At 49.0% G+C, this 15,960-nt stretch overlaps 12 non-coding genes across 12 annotated transcripts; all 12 read right to left on the bottom strand.

The window, feature by feature from the left end:
- Nucleotides 1–84: 84 nt before the first annotated feature.
- trnay-gua (transfer RNA tyrosine (anticodon GUA)) lies at nt 85–176 on the bottom strand. The gene is given in 2 exon segments: nt 85–120; nt 140–176. It is a non-coding gene; the product is annotated as a tRNA-Tyr (tRNA).
- A 1,319-nt stretch (nt 177–1,495) lies between these two features.
- Nucleotides 1,496–1,587, bottom strand: trnay-gua (transfer RNA tyrosine (anticodon GUA)). Its single transcript is given in 2 exon segments — nt 1,496–1,531; nt 1,551–1,587. It is a non-coding gene; the product is annotated as a tRNA-Tyr (tRNA).
- A 1,331-nt stretch (nt 1,588–2,918) lies between these two features.
- trnay-gua (transfer RNA tyrosine (anticodon GUA)) lies at nt 2,919–3,010 on the bottom strand. Its single transcript is given in 2 exon segments — nt 2,919–2,954; nt 2,974–3,010. It is a non-coding gene; the product is annotated as a tRNA-Tyr (tRNA).
- Nucleotides 3,011–4,341: 1,331 nt separating this feature from the next.
- On the bottom strand, nt 4,342–4,433 carry trnay-gua (transfer RNA tyrosine (anticodon GUA)). Its single transcript is given in 2 exon segments — nt 4,342–4,377; nt 4,397–4,433. It is a non-coding gene; the product is annotated as a tRNA-Tyr (tRNA).
- A 1,319-nt stretch (nt 4,434–5,752) lies between these two features.
- On the bottom strand, nt 5,753–5,844 carry trnay-gua (transfer RNA tyrosine (anticodon GUA)). The gene is given in 2 exon segments: nt 5,753–5,788; nt 5,808–5,844. It is a non-coding gene; the product is annotated as a tRNA-Tyr (tRNA).
- A 1,331-nt stretch (nt 5,845–7,175) lies between these two features.
- Nucleotides 7,176–7,267, bottom strand: trnay-gua (transfer RNA tyrosine (anticodon GUA)). The gene is given in 2 exon segments: nt 7,176–7,211; nt 7,231–7,267. It is a non-coding gene; the product is annotated as a tRNA-Tyr (tRNA).
- A 1,330-nt stretch (nt 7,268–8,597) lies between these two features.
- On the bottom strand, nt 8,598–8,689 carry trnay-gua (transfer RNA tyrosine (anticodon GUA)). The gene is given in 2 exon segments: nt 8,598–8,633; nt 8,653–8,689. It is a non-coding gene; the product is annotated as a tRNA-Tyr (tRNA).
- A 1,319-nt stretch (nt 8,690–10,008) lies between these two features.
- trnay-gua (transfer RNA tyrosine (anticodon GUA)) lies at nt 10,009–10,100 on the bottom strand. Its single transcript is given in 2 exon segments — nt 10,009–10,044; nt 10,064–10,100. It is a non-coding gene; the product is annotated as a tRNA-Tyr (tRNA).
- A 1,331-nt stretch (nt 10,101–11,431) lies between these two features.
- Nucleotides 11,432–11,523, bottom strand: trnay-gua (transfer RNA tyrosine (anticodon GUA)). The gene is given in 2 exon segments: nt 11,432–11,467; nt 11,487–11,523. It is a non-coding gene; the product is annotated as a tRNA-Tyr (tRNA).
- A 1,319-nt stretch (nt 11,524–12,842) lies between these two features.
- On the bottom strand, nt 12,843–12,934 carry trnay-gua (transfer RNA tyrosine (anticodon GUA)). The gene is given in 2 exon segments: nt 12,843–12,878; nt 12,898–12,934. It is a non-coding gene; the product is annotated as a tRNA-Tyr (tRNA).
- Nucleotides 12,935–14,265: 1,331 nt separating this feature from the next.
- Nucleotides 14,266–14,357, bottom strand: trnay-gua (transfer RNA tyrosine (anticodon GUA)). The gene is given in 2 exon segments: nt 14,266–14,301; nt 14,321–14,357. It is a non-coding gene; the product is annotated as a tRNA-Tyr (tRNA).
- A 1,319-nt stretch (nt 14,358–15,676) lies between these two features.
- On the bottom strand, nt 15,677–15,768 carry trnay-gua (transfer RNA tyrosine (anticodon GUA)). The gene is given in 2 exon segments: nt 15,677–15,712; nt 15,732–15,768. It is a non-coding gene; the product is annotated as a tRNA-Tyr (tRNA).
- Between the last annotated feature and the right edge of the window lie 192 nt (nt 15,769–15,960).

Raw genomic sequence — 15,960 nt, 5'->3', positions numbered from 1 at the left:
TGCTCCTTCGTGGCAACATGATGCACCATAAAGTGATGAGAACTGGTTTGAGCGAATTGCTGCTTAATCCAAAAGTACACTAGCTCCTTCGAGCCGGAATTGAACCAGCGACCTAAGGATGACTTTGCTGAGTATTCCACTACAGTCCTCCGCTCTACCAACTGAGCTATCGAAGGGAAGCGCCAAAGATTTTTCTGTGCGATGATTGTTTTCCGTGAGCATGTTGACACATCTGGACTCGTGGCGTGGCCTGTGGTCTTCAGTACCAGCCCATGCTGCAGCGCGGTGGGACTGTCAACCGCCAGCGACTCTTTACAGCCTGGAAAACGCGTGTGACTAACAATCACAAGAGTGTAGCTTTGACTTCTTATCAGGCTCGCAGATTTTTTGCAAGCTGCGCATTCTGAATTTAAAGACCTTGCAAGCTGCCCGACTTGGTCGTGCTGCCTGGCCGCTTGCATGGCAAGTGCCTTCTTCGCGCAGCAGGCAGCATATCAGTCTGCTCAATCGAAGGTCCTGAGTCAAATGCTCAGAAAAGCAATCAATGCTCGCAAGTCGTTCTTTTGGCTTCTCTCGCCTCATATATCCATCTTTGCAAAAATCAAGACGTCTTGCTTATGACATGGCAGAAAAAGGTTTGCTGTGCTTTGACCCATCTGGCATGAACTCAGTGACACGTGAGACCACATTTCTTTCTGGAGAATTGCTCTGAGCCAAAAGCAGTGTGGAGAATGCAGGCATCGATCCCACTACCTCTCACATGCTAAGCGAGCGCTCTACCATTTGAGCTAATTCCCCAGTAGTTTCTTGCAGGTTGCCCTCATTTGCTTCACAGTCGCCTTTTCGCACTCGTCTCCAAGCTGCTCCACGACCATCAGAGAACTGGCCCACTCCTTGTATCCAATCGACATTGCGGAGCAGCAGCGAGCGAGCAACAGCAGGACGCGAAGCCACAGTAACGAAGAAAGAAGCCGAGAAGAGCACGAGACCGTGGAAGGGAAGCGAGGTGACCGGAAAGTAGCGGCCGCCCTGTGTGTGAGGGAGCAGGCGACAGCGCTGTCTGACTGATAGCCAACTTGTTTTGCCTGAAAGGGAGTGCTGAGTGCTTTGAAGTGTTGCTGCTCTGCAGTACTACAATGTATCCCATATTGTACCGAATTGTACTTGAACTGAAAAGCAAGGAAATGTATCGAACGGAACTGCCGTCAGCACCCAAATGTAGTGTATGGGATTGCTGACCGCAGCTAAATGTACTGAACTGCTTTTGAATGGACTGTACAAATTTTTATATGCAAATTTTGAAATTTAAAAAAACTCTGTGCTGGTGAGCAGACACAAATGCTCAAGAATAACAGCTGTGTGAAGGTGGATGCAGAGTGCATTAAGGTTTGAGACGAGAAAAGTGGTGTCCTGCTCCTTCGTGGCAACATGATGCACCATAAAGTGATGAGAACTGGTTTGAGCGAATTGCTGCTTAATCCAAAAGTACACTCGCTCCTTCGAGCCGGAATTGAACCAGCGACCTAAGGATGACTTTGCTGAGTATTCCACTACAGTCCTCCGCTCTACCAACTGAGCTATCGAAGGGAAGCGCCAAAGATTTTTCTGTGCGATGATTGTTTTCCGTGAGCATGTTGACGCATCTGGACTCGTGGCGTGGCCTGTGCGTCTTCAGTACCAGCCCATGCTGCAGCGCGGTGGGACTGTGAACCGCCAGCGACTCTTTACAGCCTGGAAAACGCGTGTGACTAACAATCACAAGAGTGTAGCTTTGACTTCTTATCAGCCTCGCAGATTTTTTGCAAGCTGCGCATTCTGAATTTAAAGACCTTGCAAGCTGCCCGACTTGGTCGTGCTGCCTGGCCGCTTGCATGGCAAGTGCCTTCTTCGCGCAGCAGGCAGCATATCAGTCTGCTCAATCGAAGGTCCTGAGTCAAATGCTTAGAAAAGCAATCAATGCTCGCAAGTCGTTCTTTTGGCTTCTCTCGCCTCATATATCCATCTTTGCAAAAATCAAGACGTCTTGCTTATGACATGGCAGAAAAAGGTTTGCTGTGCTTTGACCCATCTGGCATGAACTCAGTGACACGTGAGACCACATTTCTTTCTGGAGAATTGCTCTGAGCCAAAAGCAGAGTGGAGAATGCAGGCATCGATCCCACTACCTCTCACATGCTAAGCGAGCGCTCTACCATTTGAGCTAATTCCCCAGTAGCTTCTTGCAGGTTGCCCTCATTTGCTTCACAGTCGCCTTTTCGCACTCGTCTCCAAGCTGCTCCACGACCATCAGAGAACTGGCCCACTCCTTGTATCCAATCGACATTGCGGAGCAGCAGCGAGCGAGCAACAGCAGGACGCGAAGCCACAGTAACGAAGAAAGAAGCCGAGAAGAGCACGAGACCGTGGAAGGGAAGCGAGGTGACCGGAAAGTAGCGGCCGCTCTGTGTGTGAGGGAGCAGGCGACAGCGCTGTCTGACTGATAGCCAACTTGTTTTGCCTGAAAGGGAGTGCTGAGTGCTTTGAAGTGTTGCTGCTCTGCAGTTTGTTGAATGTACTACAATTTATCCCATATTGTACCGAATTGTACTTGAACTGAAAAGCAAGGAAATATATCGAACGGAACTGCCGTCAGCACCCAAATGTAGTGGATGGGATTGCTGACCGCAGCTAAATGTACTGAACTGCTTTTGAATGGACTGCACAAATTTTTATATGCAAATTTTGAAATTTAAAAAAACTCTGTGCTGGTGAGCAGACACAAATGCTCAAGCATAACAGCTGTGTGAAGGTGGATGCAGAGTGCATTCAGGTTTGAGACGAGAAAAGTGGTGTCCTGCTCCTTCGTGGCAACATGATGCACCATAAAGTGATGAGAACTGGTTTGAGCGAATTGCTGCTTAATCCAAAAGTACACTCGCTCCTTCGAGCCGGAATTGAACCAGCGACCTAAGGATGACTTTGCTGAGTATTCCACTACAGTCCTCCGCTCTACCAACTGAGCTATCGAAGGGAAGCGCCAAAGATTTTTCTGTGCGATGATTGTTTTCCGTGAGCATGTTGACGCATCTGGACTCGTGGCGTGGCCTGTGCGTCTTCAGTACCAGCCCATGCTGCAGCGCGGTGGGACTGTGAACCGCCAGCGACTCTTTACAGCCTGGAAAACGCGTGTGACTAACAATCACAAGAGTGTAGCTTTGACTTCTTATCAGGCTCGCAGATTTTTTGCAAGCTGCGCATTCTGAATTTAAAGACCTTGCAAGCTGCCCGACTTGGTCGTGCTGCCTGGCCGCTTGCATGGCAAGTGCCTTCTTCGCGCAGCAGGCAGCATATCAGTCTGCTCAATCGAAGGTCCTGAGTCAAATGCTCAGAAAAGCAATCAATGCTCGCAAGTCGTTCTTTTGGCTTCTCTCGCCTCATATATCCATCTTTGCAAAAATCAAGACGTCTTGCTTATGACATGGCAGAAAAAGGTTTGCTGTGCTTTGACCCATCTGGCATGAACTCAGTGACACGTGAGACCACATTTCTTTCTGGAGAATTGCTCTGAGCCAAAAGCAGAGTGGAGAATGCAGGCATCGATCCCGCTACCTCTCACATGCTAAGCGAGCGCTCTACCATTTGAGCTAATTCCCCAGTAGCTTCTTGCAGGTTGCCCTCATTTGCTTCACAGTCGCCTTTTCGCACTCGTCTCCAAGCTGCTCCACGACCATCAGAGAACTGGCCCACTCCTTGTATCCAATCGACATTGCGGAGCAGCAGCGAGCGAGCAACAGCAGGACGCGAAGCCACAGTAACGAAGAAAGAAGCCGAGAAGAGCACGAGACCGTGGAAGGGAAGCGAGGTGACCGGAAAGTAGCGGCCGCCCTGTGTGTGAGGGAGCAGGCGACAGCGCTGTCTGACTGATAGCCAACTTGTTTTGCCTGAAAGGGAGTGCTGAGTGCTTTGAAGTGTTGCTGCTCTGCAGTTTGTTGAATGTACTACAATGTATCCCATATTGTACCGAATTGTACTTGAACTGAAAAGCAAGGAAATGTATCGAACGGAACTGCCGTCAGCACCCAAATGTAGTGTATGGGATTGCTGACCGCAGCTAAATATACTGAACTGCTTTTGAATGGACTGTACAAATTTTTATATGCAAATTTTGAAATTTAAAAAAACTCTGTGCTGGTGAGCAGACACAAATGCTCAAGCATAACAGCTGTGTGAAGGTGGATGCAGAGTGCATTCAGGTTTGAGACGAGAAAAGTGGTGTCATGCTCCTTCGTGGCAACATGATGCACCATAAAGTGATGAGAACTGGTTTGAGCGAATTGCTGCTTAATCCAAAAGTACACTAGCTCCTTCGAGCCGGAATTGAACCAGCGACCTAAGGATGACTTTGCTGAGTATTCCACTACAGTCCTCCGCTCTACCAACTGAGCTATCGAAGGGAAGCGCCAAAGATTTTTCTGTGCGATGATTGTTTTCCGTGAGCATGTTGACACATCTGGACTCGTGGCGTGGCCTGTGGTCTTCAGTACCAGCCCATGCTGCAGCGCGGTGGGACTGTCAACCGCCAGCGACTCTTTACAGCCTGGAAAACGCGTGTGACTAACAATCACAAGAGTGTAGCTTTGACTTCTTATCAGGCTCGCAGATTTTTTGCAAGCTGCGCATTCTGAATTTAAAGACCTTGCAAGCTGCCCGACTTGGTCGTGCTGCCTGGCCGCTTGCATGGCAAGTGCCTTCTTCGCGCAGCAGGCAGCATATCAGTCTGCTCAATCGAAGGTCCTGAGTCAAATGCTCAGAAAAGCAATCAATGCTCGCAAGTCGTTCTTTTGGCTTCTCTCGCCTCATATATCCATCTTTGCAAAAATCAAGACGTCTTGCTTATGACATGGCAGAAAAAGGTTTGCTGTGCTTTGACCCATCTGGCATGAACTCAGTGACACGTGAGACCACATTTCTTTCTGGAGAATTGCTCTGAGCCAAAAGCAGTGTGGAGAATGCAGGCATCGATCCCACTACCTCTCACATGCTAAGCGAGCGCTCTACCATTTGAGCTAATTCCCCAGTAGTTTCTTGCAGGTTGCCCTCATTTGCTTCACAGTCGCCTTTTCGCACTCGTCTCCAAGCTGCTCCACGACCATCAGAGAACTGGCCCACTCCTTGTATCCAATCGACATTGCGGAGCAGCAGCGAGCGAGCAACAGCAGGACGCGAAGCCACAGTAACGAAGAAAGAAGCCGAGAAGAGCACGAGACCGTGGAAGGGAAGCGAGGTGACCGGAAAGTAGCGGCCGCCCTGTGTGTGAGGGAGCAGGCGACAGCGCTGTCTGACTGATAGCCAACTTGTTTTGCCTGAAAGGGAGTGCTGAGTGCTTTGAAGTGTTGCTGCTCTGCAGTACTACAATGTATCCCATATTGTACCGAATTGTACTTGAACTGAAAAGCAAGGAAATGTATCGAACGGAACTGCCGTCAGCACCCAAATGTAGTGTATGGGATTGCTGACCGCAGCTAAATGTACTGAACTGCTTTTGAATGGACTGTACAAATTTTTATATGCAAATTTTGAAATTTAAAAAAACTCTGTGCTGGTGAGCAGACACAAATGCTCAAGAATAACAGCTGTGTGAAGGTGGATGCAGAGTGCATTAAGGTTTGAGACGAGAAAAGTGGTGTCCTGCTCCTTCGTGGCAACATGATGCACCATAAAGTGATGAGAACTGGTTTGAGCGAATTGCTGCTTAATCCAAAAGTACACTCGCTCCTTCGAGCCGGAATTGAACCAGCGACCTAAGGATGACTTTGCTGAGTATTCCACTACAGTCCTCCGCTCTACCAACTGAGCTATCGAAGGGAAGCGCCAAAGATTTTTCTGTGCGATGATTGTTTTCCGTGAGCATGTTGACGCATCTGGACTCGTGGCGTGGCCTGTGCGTCTTCAGTACCAGCCCATGCTGCAGCGCGGTGGGACTGTCAACCGCCAGCGACTCTTTACAGCCTGGAAAACGCGTGTGACTAACAATCACAAGAGTGTAGCTTTGACTTCTTATCAGGCTCGCAGATTTTTTGCAAGCTGCGCATTCTGAATTTAAAGACCTTGCAAGCTGCCCGACTTGGTCGTGCTGCCTGGCCGCTTGCATGGCAAGTGCCTTCTTCGCGCAGCAGGCAGCATATCAGTCTGCTCAATCGAAGGTCCTGAGTCAAATGCTCAGAAAAGCAATCAATGCTCGCAAGTCGTTCTTTTGGCTTCTCTCGCCTCATATATCCATCTTTGCAAAAATCAAGACGTCTTGCTTATGACATGGCAGAAAAAGGTTTGCTGTGCTTTGACCCATCTGGCATGAACTCAGTGACACGTGAGACCACATTTCTTTCTGGAGAATTGCTCTGAGCCAAAAGCAGAGTGGAGAATGCAGGCATCGATCCCACTACCTCTCACATGCTAAGCGAGCGCTCTACCATTTGAGCTAATTCCCCAGTAGCTTCTTGCAGGTTGCCCTCATTTGCTTCACAGTCGCCTTTTCGCACTCGTCTCCAAGCTGCTCCACGACCATCAGAGAACTGGCCCACTCCTTGTATCCAATCGACATTGCGGAGCAGCAGCGAGCGAGCAACAGCAGGACGCGAAGCCACAGTAACGAAGAAAGAAGCCGAGAAGAGCACGAGACCGTGGAAGGGAAGCGAGGTGACCGGAAAGTAGCGGCCGCCCTGTGTGTGAGGGAGCAGGCGACAGCGCTGTCTGACTGATAGCCAACTTGTTTTGCCTGAAAGGGAGTGCTGAGTGCTTTGAAGTGTTGCTGCTCTGCAGTTTGTTGAATGTACTACAATGTATCCCATATTGTACCGAATTGTACTTGAACTGAAAAGCAAGGAAATGTATCGAACGGAACTGCCGTCAGCACCCAAATGTAGTGTATGGGATTGCTGACCGCAGCTAAATATACTGAACTGCTTTTGAATGGACTGTACAAATTTTTATATGCAAATTTTGAAATTTAAAAAAACTCTGTGCTGGTGAGCAGACACAAATGCTCAAGCATAACAGCTGTGTGAAGGTGGATGCAGAGTGCATTCAGGTTTGAGACGAGAAAAGTGGTGTCATGCTCCTTCGTGGCAACATGATGCACCATAAAGTGATGAGAACTGGTTTGAGCGAATTGCTGCTTAATCCAAAAGTACACTAGCTCCTTCGAGCCGGAATTGAACCAGCGACCTAAGGATGACTTTGCTGAGTATTCCACTACAGTCCTCCGCTCTACCAACTGAGCTATCGAAGGGAAGCGCCAAAGATTTTTCTGTGCGATGATTGTTTTCCGTGAGCATGTTGACACATCTGGACTCGTGGCGTGGCCTGTGGTCTTCAGTACCAGCCCATGCTGCAGCGCGGTGGGACTGTGAACCGCCAGCGACTCTTTACAGCCTGGAAAACGCGTGTGACTAACAATCACAAGAGTGTAGCTTTGACTTCTTATCAGGCTCGCAGATTTTTTGCAAGCTGCGCATTCTGAATTTAAAGACCTTGCAAGCTGCCCGACTTGGTCGTGCTGCCTGGCCGCTTGCATGGCAAGTGCCTTCTTCGCGCAGCAGGCAGCATATCAGTCTGCTCAATCGAAGGTCCTGAGTCAAATGCTCAGAAAAGCAATCAATGCTCGCAAGTCGTTCTTTTGGCTTCTCTCGCCTCATATATCCATCTTTGCAAAAATCAAGACGTCTTGCTTATGACATGGCAGAAAAAGGTTTGCTGTGCTTTGACCCATCTGGCATGAACTCAGTGACACGTGAGACCACATTTCTTTCTGGAGAATTGCTCTGAGCCAAAAGCAGAGTGGAGAATGCAGGCATCGATCCCGCTACCTCTCACATGCTAAGCGAGCGTTCTACCATTTGAGCTAATTCCCCAGTAGCTTCTTGCAGGTTGCCCTCATTTGCTTCACAGTCGCCTTTTCGCACTCGTCTCCAAGCTGCTCCACGACCATCAGAGAACTGGCCCACTCCTTGGGTCCAATCGACATTGCGGAGCAGCAGCGAGCGAGCAACAGCAGGACGCGAAGCCACAGTAACGAAGAAAGAAGCCGAGAAGAGCACGAGACCGTGGAAGGGAAGCGAGGTGACCGGAAAGTAGCGGCCGCCCTGTGTGTGAGGGAGCAGGCGACAGCGCTGTCTGACTGATAGCCAACTTGTTTTGCCTGAAAGGGAGTGCTGAGTGCTTTGAAGTGTTGCTGCTCTGCAGTTTGTTGAATGTACTACAATGTATCCCATATTGTACCGAATTGTACTTGAACTGAAAAGCAAGGAAATGTATCGAACGGAACTGCCGTCAGCACCCAAATGTAGTGTATGGGATTGCTGACCGCAGCTAAATATACTGAACTGCTTTTGAATGGACTGTACAAATTTTTATATGCAAATTTTGAAATTTAAAAAAACTCTGTGCTGGTGAGCAGACACAAATGCTCAAGCATAACAGCTGTGTGAAGGTGGATGCAGAGTGCATTCAGGTTTGAGACGAGAAAAGTGGTGTCATGCTCCTTCGTGGCAACATGATGCACCATAAAGTGATGAGAACTGGTTTGAGCGAATTGCTGCTTAATCCAAAAGTACACTAGCTCCTTCGAGCCGGAATTGAACCAGCGACCTAAGGATGACTTTGCTGAGTATTCCACTACAGTCCTCCGCTCTACCAACTGAGCTATCGAAGGGAAGCGCCAAAGATTTTTCTGTGCGATGATTGTTTTCCGTGAGCATGTTGACACATCTGGACTCGTGGCGTGGCCTGTGGTCTTCAGTACCAGCCCATGCTGCAGCGCGGTGGGACTGTCAACCGCCAGCGACTCTTTACAGCCTGGAAAACGCGTGTGACTAACAATCACAAGAGTGTAGCTTTGACTTCTTATCAGGCTCGCAGATTTTTTGCAAGCTGCGCATTCTGAATTTAAAGACCTTGCAAGCTGCCCGACTTGGTCGTGCTGCCTGGCCGCTTGCATGGCAAGTGCCTTCTTCGCGCAGCAGGCAGCATATCAGTCTGCTCAATCGAAGGTCCTGAGTCAAATGCTCAGAAAAGCAATCAATGCTCGCAAGTCGTTCTTTTGGCTTCTCTCGCCTCATATATCCATCTTTGCAAAAATCAAGACGTCTTGCTTATGACATGGCAGAAAAAGGTTTGCTGTGCTTTGACCCATCTGGCATGAACTCAGTGACACGTGAGACCACATTTCTTTCTGGAGAATTGCTCTGAGCCAAAAGCAGTGTGGAGAATGCAGGCATCGATCCCACTACCTCTCACATGCTAAGCGAGCGCTCTACCATTTGAGCTAATTCCCCAGTAGTTTCTTGCAGGTTGCCCTCATTTGCTTCACAGTCGCCTTTTCGCACTCGTCTCCAAGCTGCTCCACGACCATCAGAGAACTGGCCCACTCCTTGTATCCAATCGACATTGCGGAGCAGCAGCGAGCGAGCAACAGCAGGACGCGAAGCCACAGTAACGAAGAAAGAAGCCGAGAAGAGCACGAGACCGTGGAAGGGAAGCGAGGTGACCGGAAAGTAGCGGCCGCCCTGTGTGTGAGGGAGCAGGCGACAGCGCTGTCTGACTGATAGCCAACTTGTTTTGCCTGAAAGGGAGTGCTGAGTGCTTTGAAGTGTTGCTGCTCTGCAGTACTACAATGTATCCCATATTGTACCGAATTGTACTTGAACTGAAAAGCAAGGAAATGTATCGAACGGAACTGCCGTCAGCACCCAAATGTAGTGTATGGGATTGCTGACCGCAGCTAAATGTACTGAACTGCTTTTGAATGGACTGTACAAATTTTTATATGCAAATTTTGAAATTTAAAAAAACTCTGTGCTGGTGAGCAGACACAAATGCTCAAGAATAACAGCTGTGTGAAGGTGGATGCAGAGTGCATTAAGGTTTGAGACGAGAAAAGTGGTGTCCTGCTCCTTCGTGGCAACATGATGCACCATAAAGTGATGAGAACTGGTTTGAGCGAATTGCTGCTTAATCCAAAAGTACACTCGCTCCTTCGAGCCGGAATTGAACCAGCGACCTAAGGATGACTTTGCTGAGTATTCCACTACAGTCCTCCGCTCTACCAACTGAGCTATCGAAGGGAAGCGCCAAAGATTTTTCTGTGCGATGATTGTTTTCCGTGAGCATGTTGACGCATCTGGACTCGTGGCGTGGCCTGTGCGTCTTCAGTACCAGCCCATGCTGCAGCGCGGTGGGACTGTCAACCGCCAGCGACTCTTTACAGCCTGGAAAACGCGTGTGACTAACAATCACAAGAGTGTAGCTTTGACTTCTTATCAGGCTCGCAGATTTTTTGCAAGCTGCGCATTCTGAATTTAAAGACCTTGCAAGCTGCCCGACTTGGTCGTGCTGCCTGGCCGCTTGCATGGCAAGTGCCTTCTTCGCGCAGCAGGCAGCATATCAGTCTGCTCAATCGAAGGTCCTGAGTCAAATGCTCAGAAAAGCAATCAATGCTCGCAAGTCGTTCTTTTGGCTTCTCTCGCCTCATATATCCATCTTTGCAAAAATCAAGACGTCTTGCTTATGACATGGCAGAAAAAGGTTTGCTGTGCTTTGACCCATCTGGCATGAACTCAGTGACACGTGAGACCACATTTCTTTCTGGAGAATTGCTCTGAGCCAAAAGCAGAGTGGAGAATGCAGGCATCGATCCCACTACCTCTCACATGCTAAGCGAGCGCTCTACCATTTGAGCTAATTCCCCAGTAGCTTCTTGCAGGTTGCCCTCATTTGCTTCACAGTCGCCTTTTCGCACTCGTCTCCAAGCTGCTCCACGACCATCAGAGAACTGGCCCACTCCTTGTATCCAATCGACATTGCGGAGCAGCAGCGAGCGAGCAACAGCAGGACGCGAAGCCACAGTAACGAAGAAAGAAGCCGAGAAGAGCACGAGACCGTGGAAGGGAAGCGAGGTGACCGGAAAGTAGCGGCCGCCCTGTGTGTGAGGGAGCAGGCGACAGCGCTGTCTGACTGATAGCCAACTTGTTTTGCCTGAAAGGGAGTGCTGAGTGCTTTGAAGTGTTGCTGCTCTGCAGTTTGTTGAATGTACTACAATGTATCCCATATTGTACCGAATTGTACTTGAACTGAAAAGCAAGGAAATGTATCGAACGGAACTGCCGTCAGCACCCAAATGTAGTGTATGGGATTGCTGACCGCAGCTAAATATACTGAACTGCTTTTGAATGGACTGTACAAATTTTTATATGCAAATTTTGAAATTTAAAAAAACTCTGTGCTGGTGAGCAGACACAAATGCTCAAGCATAACAGCTGTGTGAAGGTGGATGCAGAGTGCATTCAGGTTTGAGACGAGAAAAGTGGTGTCATGCTCCTTCGTGGCAACATGATGCACCATAAAGTGATGAGAACTGGTTTGAGCGAATTGCTGCTTAATCCAAAAGTACACTAGCTCCTTCGAGCCGGAATTGAACCAGCGACCTAAGGATGACTTTGCTGAGTATTCCACTACAGTCCTCCGCTCTACCAACTGAGCTATCGAAGGGAAGCGCCAAAGATTTTTCTGTGCGATGATTGTTTTCCGTGAGCATGTTGACACATCTGGACTCGTGGCGTGGCCTGTGGTCTTCAGTACCAGCCCATGCTGCAGCGCGGTGGGACTGTGAACCGCCAGCGACTCTTTACAGCCTGGAAAACGCGTGTGACTAACAATCACAAGAGTGTAGCTTTGACTTCTTATCAGGCTCGCAGATTTTTTGCAAGCTGCGCATTCTGAATTTAAAGACCTTGCAAGCTGCCCGACTTGGTCGTGCTGCCTGGCCGCTTGCATGGCAAGTGCCTTCTTCGCGCAGCAGGCAGCATATCAGTCTGCTCAATCGAAGGTCCTGAGTCAAATGCTCAGAAAAGCAATCAATGCTCGCAAGTCGTTCTTTTGGCTTCTCTCGCCTCATATATCCATCTTTGCAAAAATCAAGACGTCTTGCTTATGACATGGCAGAAAAAGGTTTGCTGTGCTTTGACCCATCTGGCATGAACTCAGTGACACGTGAGACCACATTTCTTTCTGGAGAATTGCTCTGAGCCAAAAGCAGAGTGGAGAATGCAGGCATCGATCCCGCTACCTCTCACATGCTAAGCGAGCGTTCTACCATTTGAGCTAATTCCCCAGTAGCTTCTTGCAGGTTGCCCTCATTTGCTTCACAGTCGCCTTTTCGCACTCGTCTCCAAGCTGCTCCACGACCATCAGAGAACTGGCCCACTCCTTGGGTCCAATCGACATTGCGGAGCAGCAGCGAGCGAGCAACAGCAGGACGCGAAGCCACAGTAACGAAGAAAGAAGCCGAGAAGAGCACGAGACCGTGGAAGGGAAGCGAGGTGACCGGAAAGTAGCGGCCGCCCTGTGTGTGAGGGAGCAGGCGACAGCGCTGTCTGACTGATAGCCAACTTGTTTTGCCTGAAAGGGAGTGCTGAGTGCTTTGAAGTGTTGCTGCTCTGCAGTACTACAATGTATCCCATATTGTACCGAATTGTACTTGAACTGAAAAGCAAGGAAATGTATCGAACGGAACTGCCGTCAGCACCCAAATGTAGTGTATGGGATTGCTGACCGCAGCTAAATGTACTGAACTGCTTTTGAATGGACTGTACAAATTTTTATATGCAAATTTTGAAATTTAAAAAAACTCTGTGCTGGTGAGCAGACACAAATGCTCAAGAATAACAGCTGTGTGAAGGTGGATGCAGAGTGCATTCAGGTTTGAGACGAGAAAAGTGGTGTCCTGCTCCTTCGTGGCAACATGATGCACCATAAAGTGATGAGAACTGGTTTGAGCGAATTGCTGCTTAATCCAAAAGTACACTCGCTCCTTCGAGCCGGAATTGAACCAGCGACCTAAGGATGACTTTGCTGAGTATTCCACTACAGTCCTCCGCTCTACCAACTGAGCTATCGAAGGGAAGCGCCAAAGATTTTTCTGTGCGATGATTGTTTTCCGTGAGCATGTTGACGCATCTGGACTCGTGGCGTGGCCTGTGCGTCTTCAGTACCAGCCCATGCTGCAGCGCGGTGGGACTGTGAACCGCCAGCGACTCTTTACAGCCTGGAAAACGCGTGTGACTAACAATCACAAGAGTGTAGCTTTGACTTCTTATCAGGCTCGCAGATTTTTTGCAAGCTGCGCATTCTGAATTTAAAGACCTTGCAAGCTGCCCGACTTGGTCGTGCTGCCTGGCCGCTTGCATGGCAAGTGCCTTCTTCGCGCAGCAGGCAGCATATCAGTCTGCTCAATCGAAGGTCCTGAGTCAAATGCTCAGAAAAGCAATCAATGCTCGCAAGTCGTTCTTTTGGCTTCTCTCGCCTCATATATCCATCTTTGCAAAAATCAAGACGTCTTGCTTATGACATGGCAGAAAAAGGTTTGCTGTGCTTTGACCCATCTGGCATGAACTCAGTGACACGTGAGACCACATTTCTTTCTGGAGAATTGCTCTGAGCCAAAAGCAGAGTGGAGAATGCAGGCATCGATCCCACTACCTCTCACATGCTAAGCGAGCGCTCTACCATTTGAGCTAATTCCCCAGTAGCTTCTTGCAGGTTGCCCTCATTTGCTTCACAGTCGCCTTTTCGCACTCGTCTCCAAGCTGCTCCACGACCATCAGAGAACTGGCCCACTCCTTGTATCCAATCGACATTGCGGAGCAGCAGCGAGCGAGCAACAGCAGGACGCGAAGCCACAGTAACGAAGAAAGAAGCCGAGAAGAGCACGAGACCGTGGAAGGGAAGCGAGGTGACCGGAAAGTAGCGGCCGCCCTGTGTGTGAGGGAGCAGGCGACAGCGCTGTCTGACTGATAGCCAACTTGTTTTGCCTGAAAGGGAGTGCTGAGTGCTTTGAAGTGTTGCTGCTCTGCAGTTTGTTGAATGTACTACAATGTATCCCATATTGTACCGAATTGTACTTGAACTGAAAAGCAAGGAAATGTATCGAACGGAACTGCCGTCAGCACCCAAATGTAGTGTATGGGATTGCTGACCGCAGCTAAATATACTGAACTGCTTTTGAATGGACTGTACAAATTTTTATATGCAAATTTTGAAATTTAAAAAAACTCTGTGCTGGTGAGCAGACACAAATGCTCAAGCATAACAGCTGTGTGAAGGTGGATGCAGAGTGCATTCAGGTTTGAGACGAGAAAAGTGGTGTCATGCTCCTTCGTGGCAACATGATGCACCATAAAGTGATGAGAACTGGTTTGAGCGAATTGCTGCTTAATCCAAAAGTACACTAGCTCCTTCGAGCCGGAATTGAACCAGCGACCTAAGGATGACTTTGCTGAGTATTCCACTACAGTCCTCCGCTCTACCAACTGAGCTATCGAAGGGAAGCGCCAAAGATTTTTCTGTGCGATGATTGTTTTCCGTGAGCATGTTGACACATCTGGACTCGTGGCGTGGCCTGTGGTCTTCAGTACCAGCCCATGCTGCAGCGCGGTGGGACTGTCAACCGCCAGCGACTCTTTACAGCCTGGAAAACGCGTGTGACTAACAATCACAAGAGTGTAGCTTTGACTTCTTATCAGGCTCGCAGATTTTTTGCAAGCTGCGCATTCTGAATTTAAAGACCTTGCAAGCTGCCCGACTTGGTCGTGCTGCCTGGCCGCTTGCATGGCAAGTGCCTTCTTCGCGCAGCAGGCAGCATATCAGTCTGCTCAATCGAAGGTCCTGAGTCAAATGCTCAGAAAAGCAATCAATGCTCGCAAGTCGTTCTTTTGGCTTCTCTCGCCTCATATATCCATCTTTGCAAAAATCAAGACGTCTTGCTTATGACATGGCAGAAAAAGGTTTGCTGTGCTTTGACCCATCTGGCATGAACTCAGTGACACGTGAGACCACATTTCTTTCTGGAGAATTGCTCTGAGCCAAAAGCAGAGTGGAGAATGCAGGCATCGATCCCGCTACCTCTCACATGCTAAGCGAGCGTTCTACCATTTGAGCTAATTCCCCAGTAGCTTCTTGCAGGTTGCCCTCATTTGCTTCACAGTCGCCTTTTCGCACTCGTCTCCAAGCTGCTCCACGACCATCAGAGAACTGGCCCACTCCTTGGGTCCAATCGACATTGCGGAGCAGCAGCGAGCGAGCAACAGCAGGACGCGAAGCCACAGTAACGAAGAAAGAAGCCGAGAAGAGCACGAGACCGTGGAAGGGAAGCGAGGTGACCGGAAAGTAGCGGCCGCCCTGTGTGTGAGGGAGCAGGCGACAGCGCTGTCTGACTGATAGCCAACTTGTTTTGCCTGAAAGGGAGTGCTGAGTGCTTTGAAGTGTTGCTGCTCTGCAGTACTACAATGTATCCCATATTGTACCGAATTGTACTTGAACTGAAAAGCAAGGAAATGTATCGAACGGAACTGCCGTCAGCACCCAAATGTAGTGTATGGGATTGCTGACCGCAGCTAAATGTACTGAACTGCTTTTGAATGGACTGTACAAATTTTTATATGCAAATTTTGAAATTTAAAAAAACTCTGTGCTGGTGAGCAGACACAAATGCTCAAGAATAACAGCTGTGTGAAGGTGGATGCAGAGTGCATTCAGGTTTGAGACGAGAAAAGTGGTGTCCTGCTCCTTCGTGGCAACATGATGCACCATAAAGTGATGAGAACTGGTTTGAGCGAATTGCTGCTTAATCCAAAAGTACACTCGCTCCTTCGAGCCGGAATTGAACCAGCGACCTAAGGATGACTTTGCTGAGTATTCCACTACAGTCCTCCGCTCTACCAACTGAGCTATCGAAGGGAAGCGCCAAAGATTTTTCTGTGCGATGATTGTTTTCCGTGAGCATGTTGACGCATCTGGACTCGTGGCGTGGCCTGTGCGTCTTCAGTACCAGCCCATGCTGCAGCGCGGTGGGACTGTGAACCGCCAGCGACTCTTTACAGCCTGGAAAACGCGTGTGACTAACAATCACAAGAGTGTAGCTTTGACTTC

Source organism: Pristiophorus japonicus, unplaced genomic scaffold (assembly GCF_044704955.1).
Source record: "Pristiophorus japonicus isolate sPriJap1 unplaced genomic scaffold, sPriJap1.hap1 HAP1_SCAFFOLD_429, whole genome shotgun sequence".
Lineage (NCBI taxonomy): Eukaryota > Metazoa > Chordata > Chondrichthyes > Pristiophoridae > Pristiophorus > Pristiophorus japonicus.
This window is presented reverse-complemented; position numbering and strand designations above follow the sequence as displayed.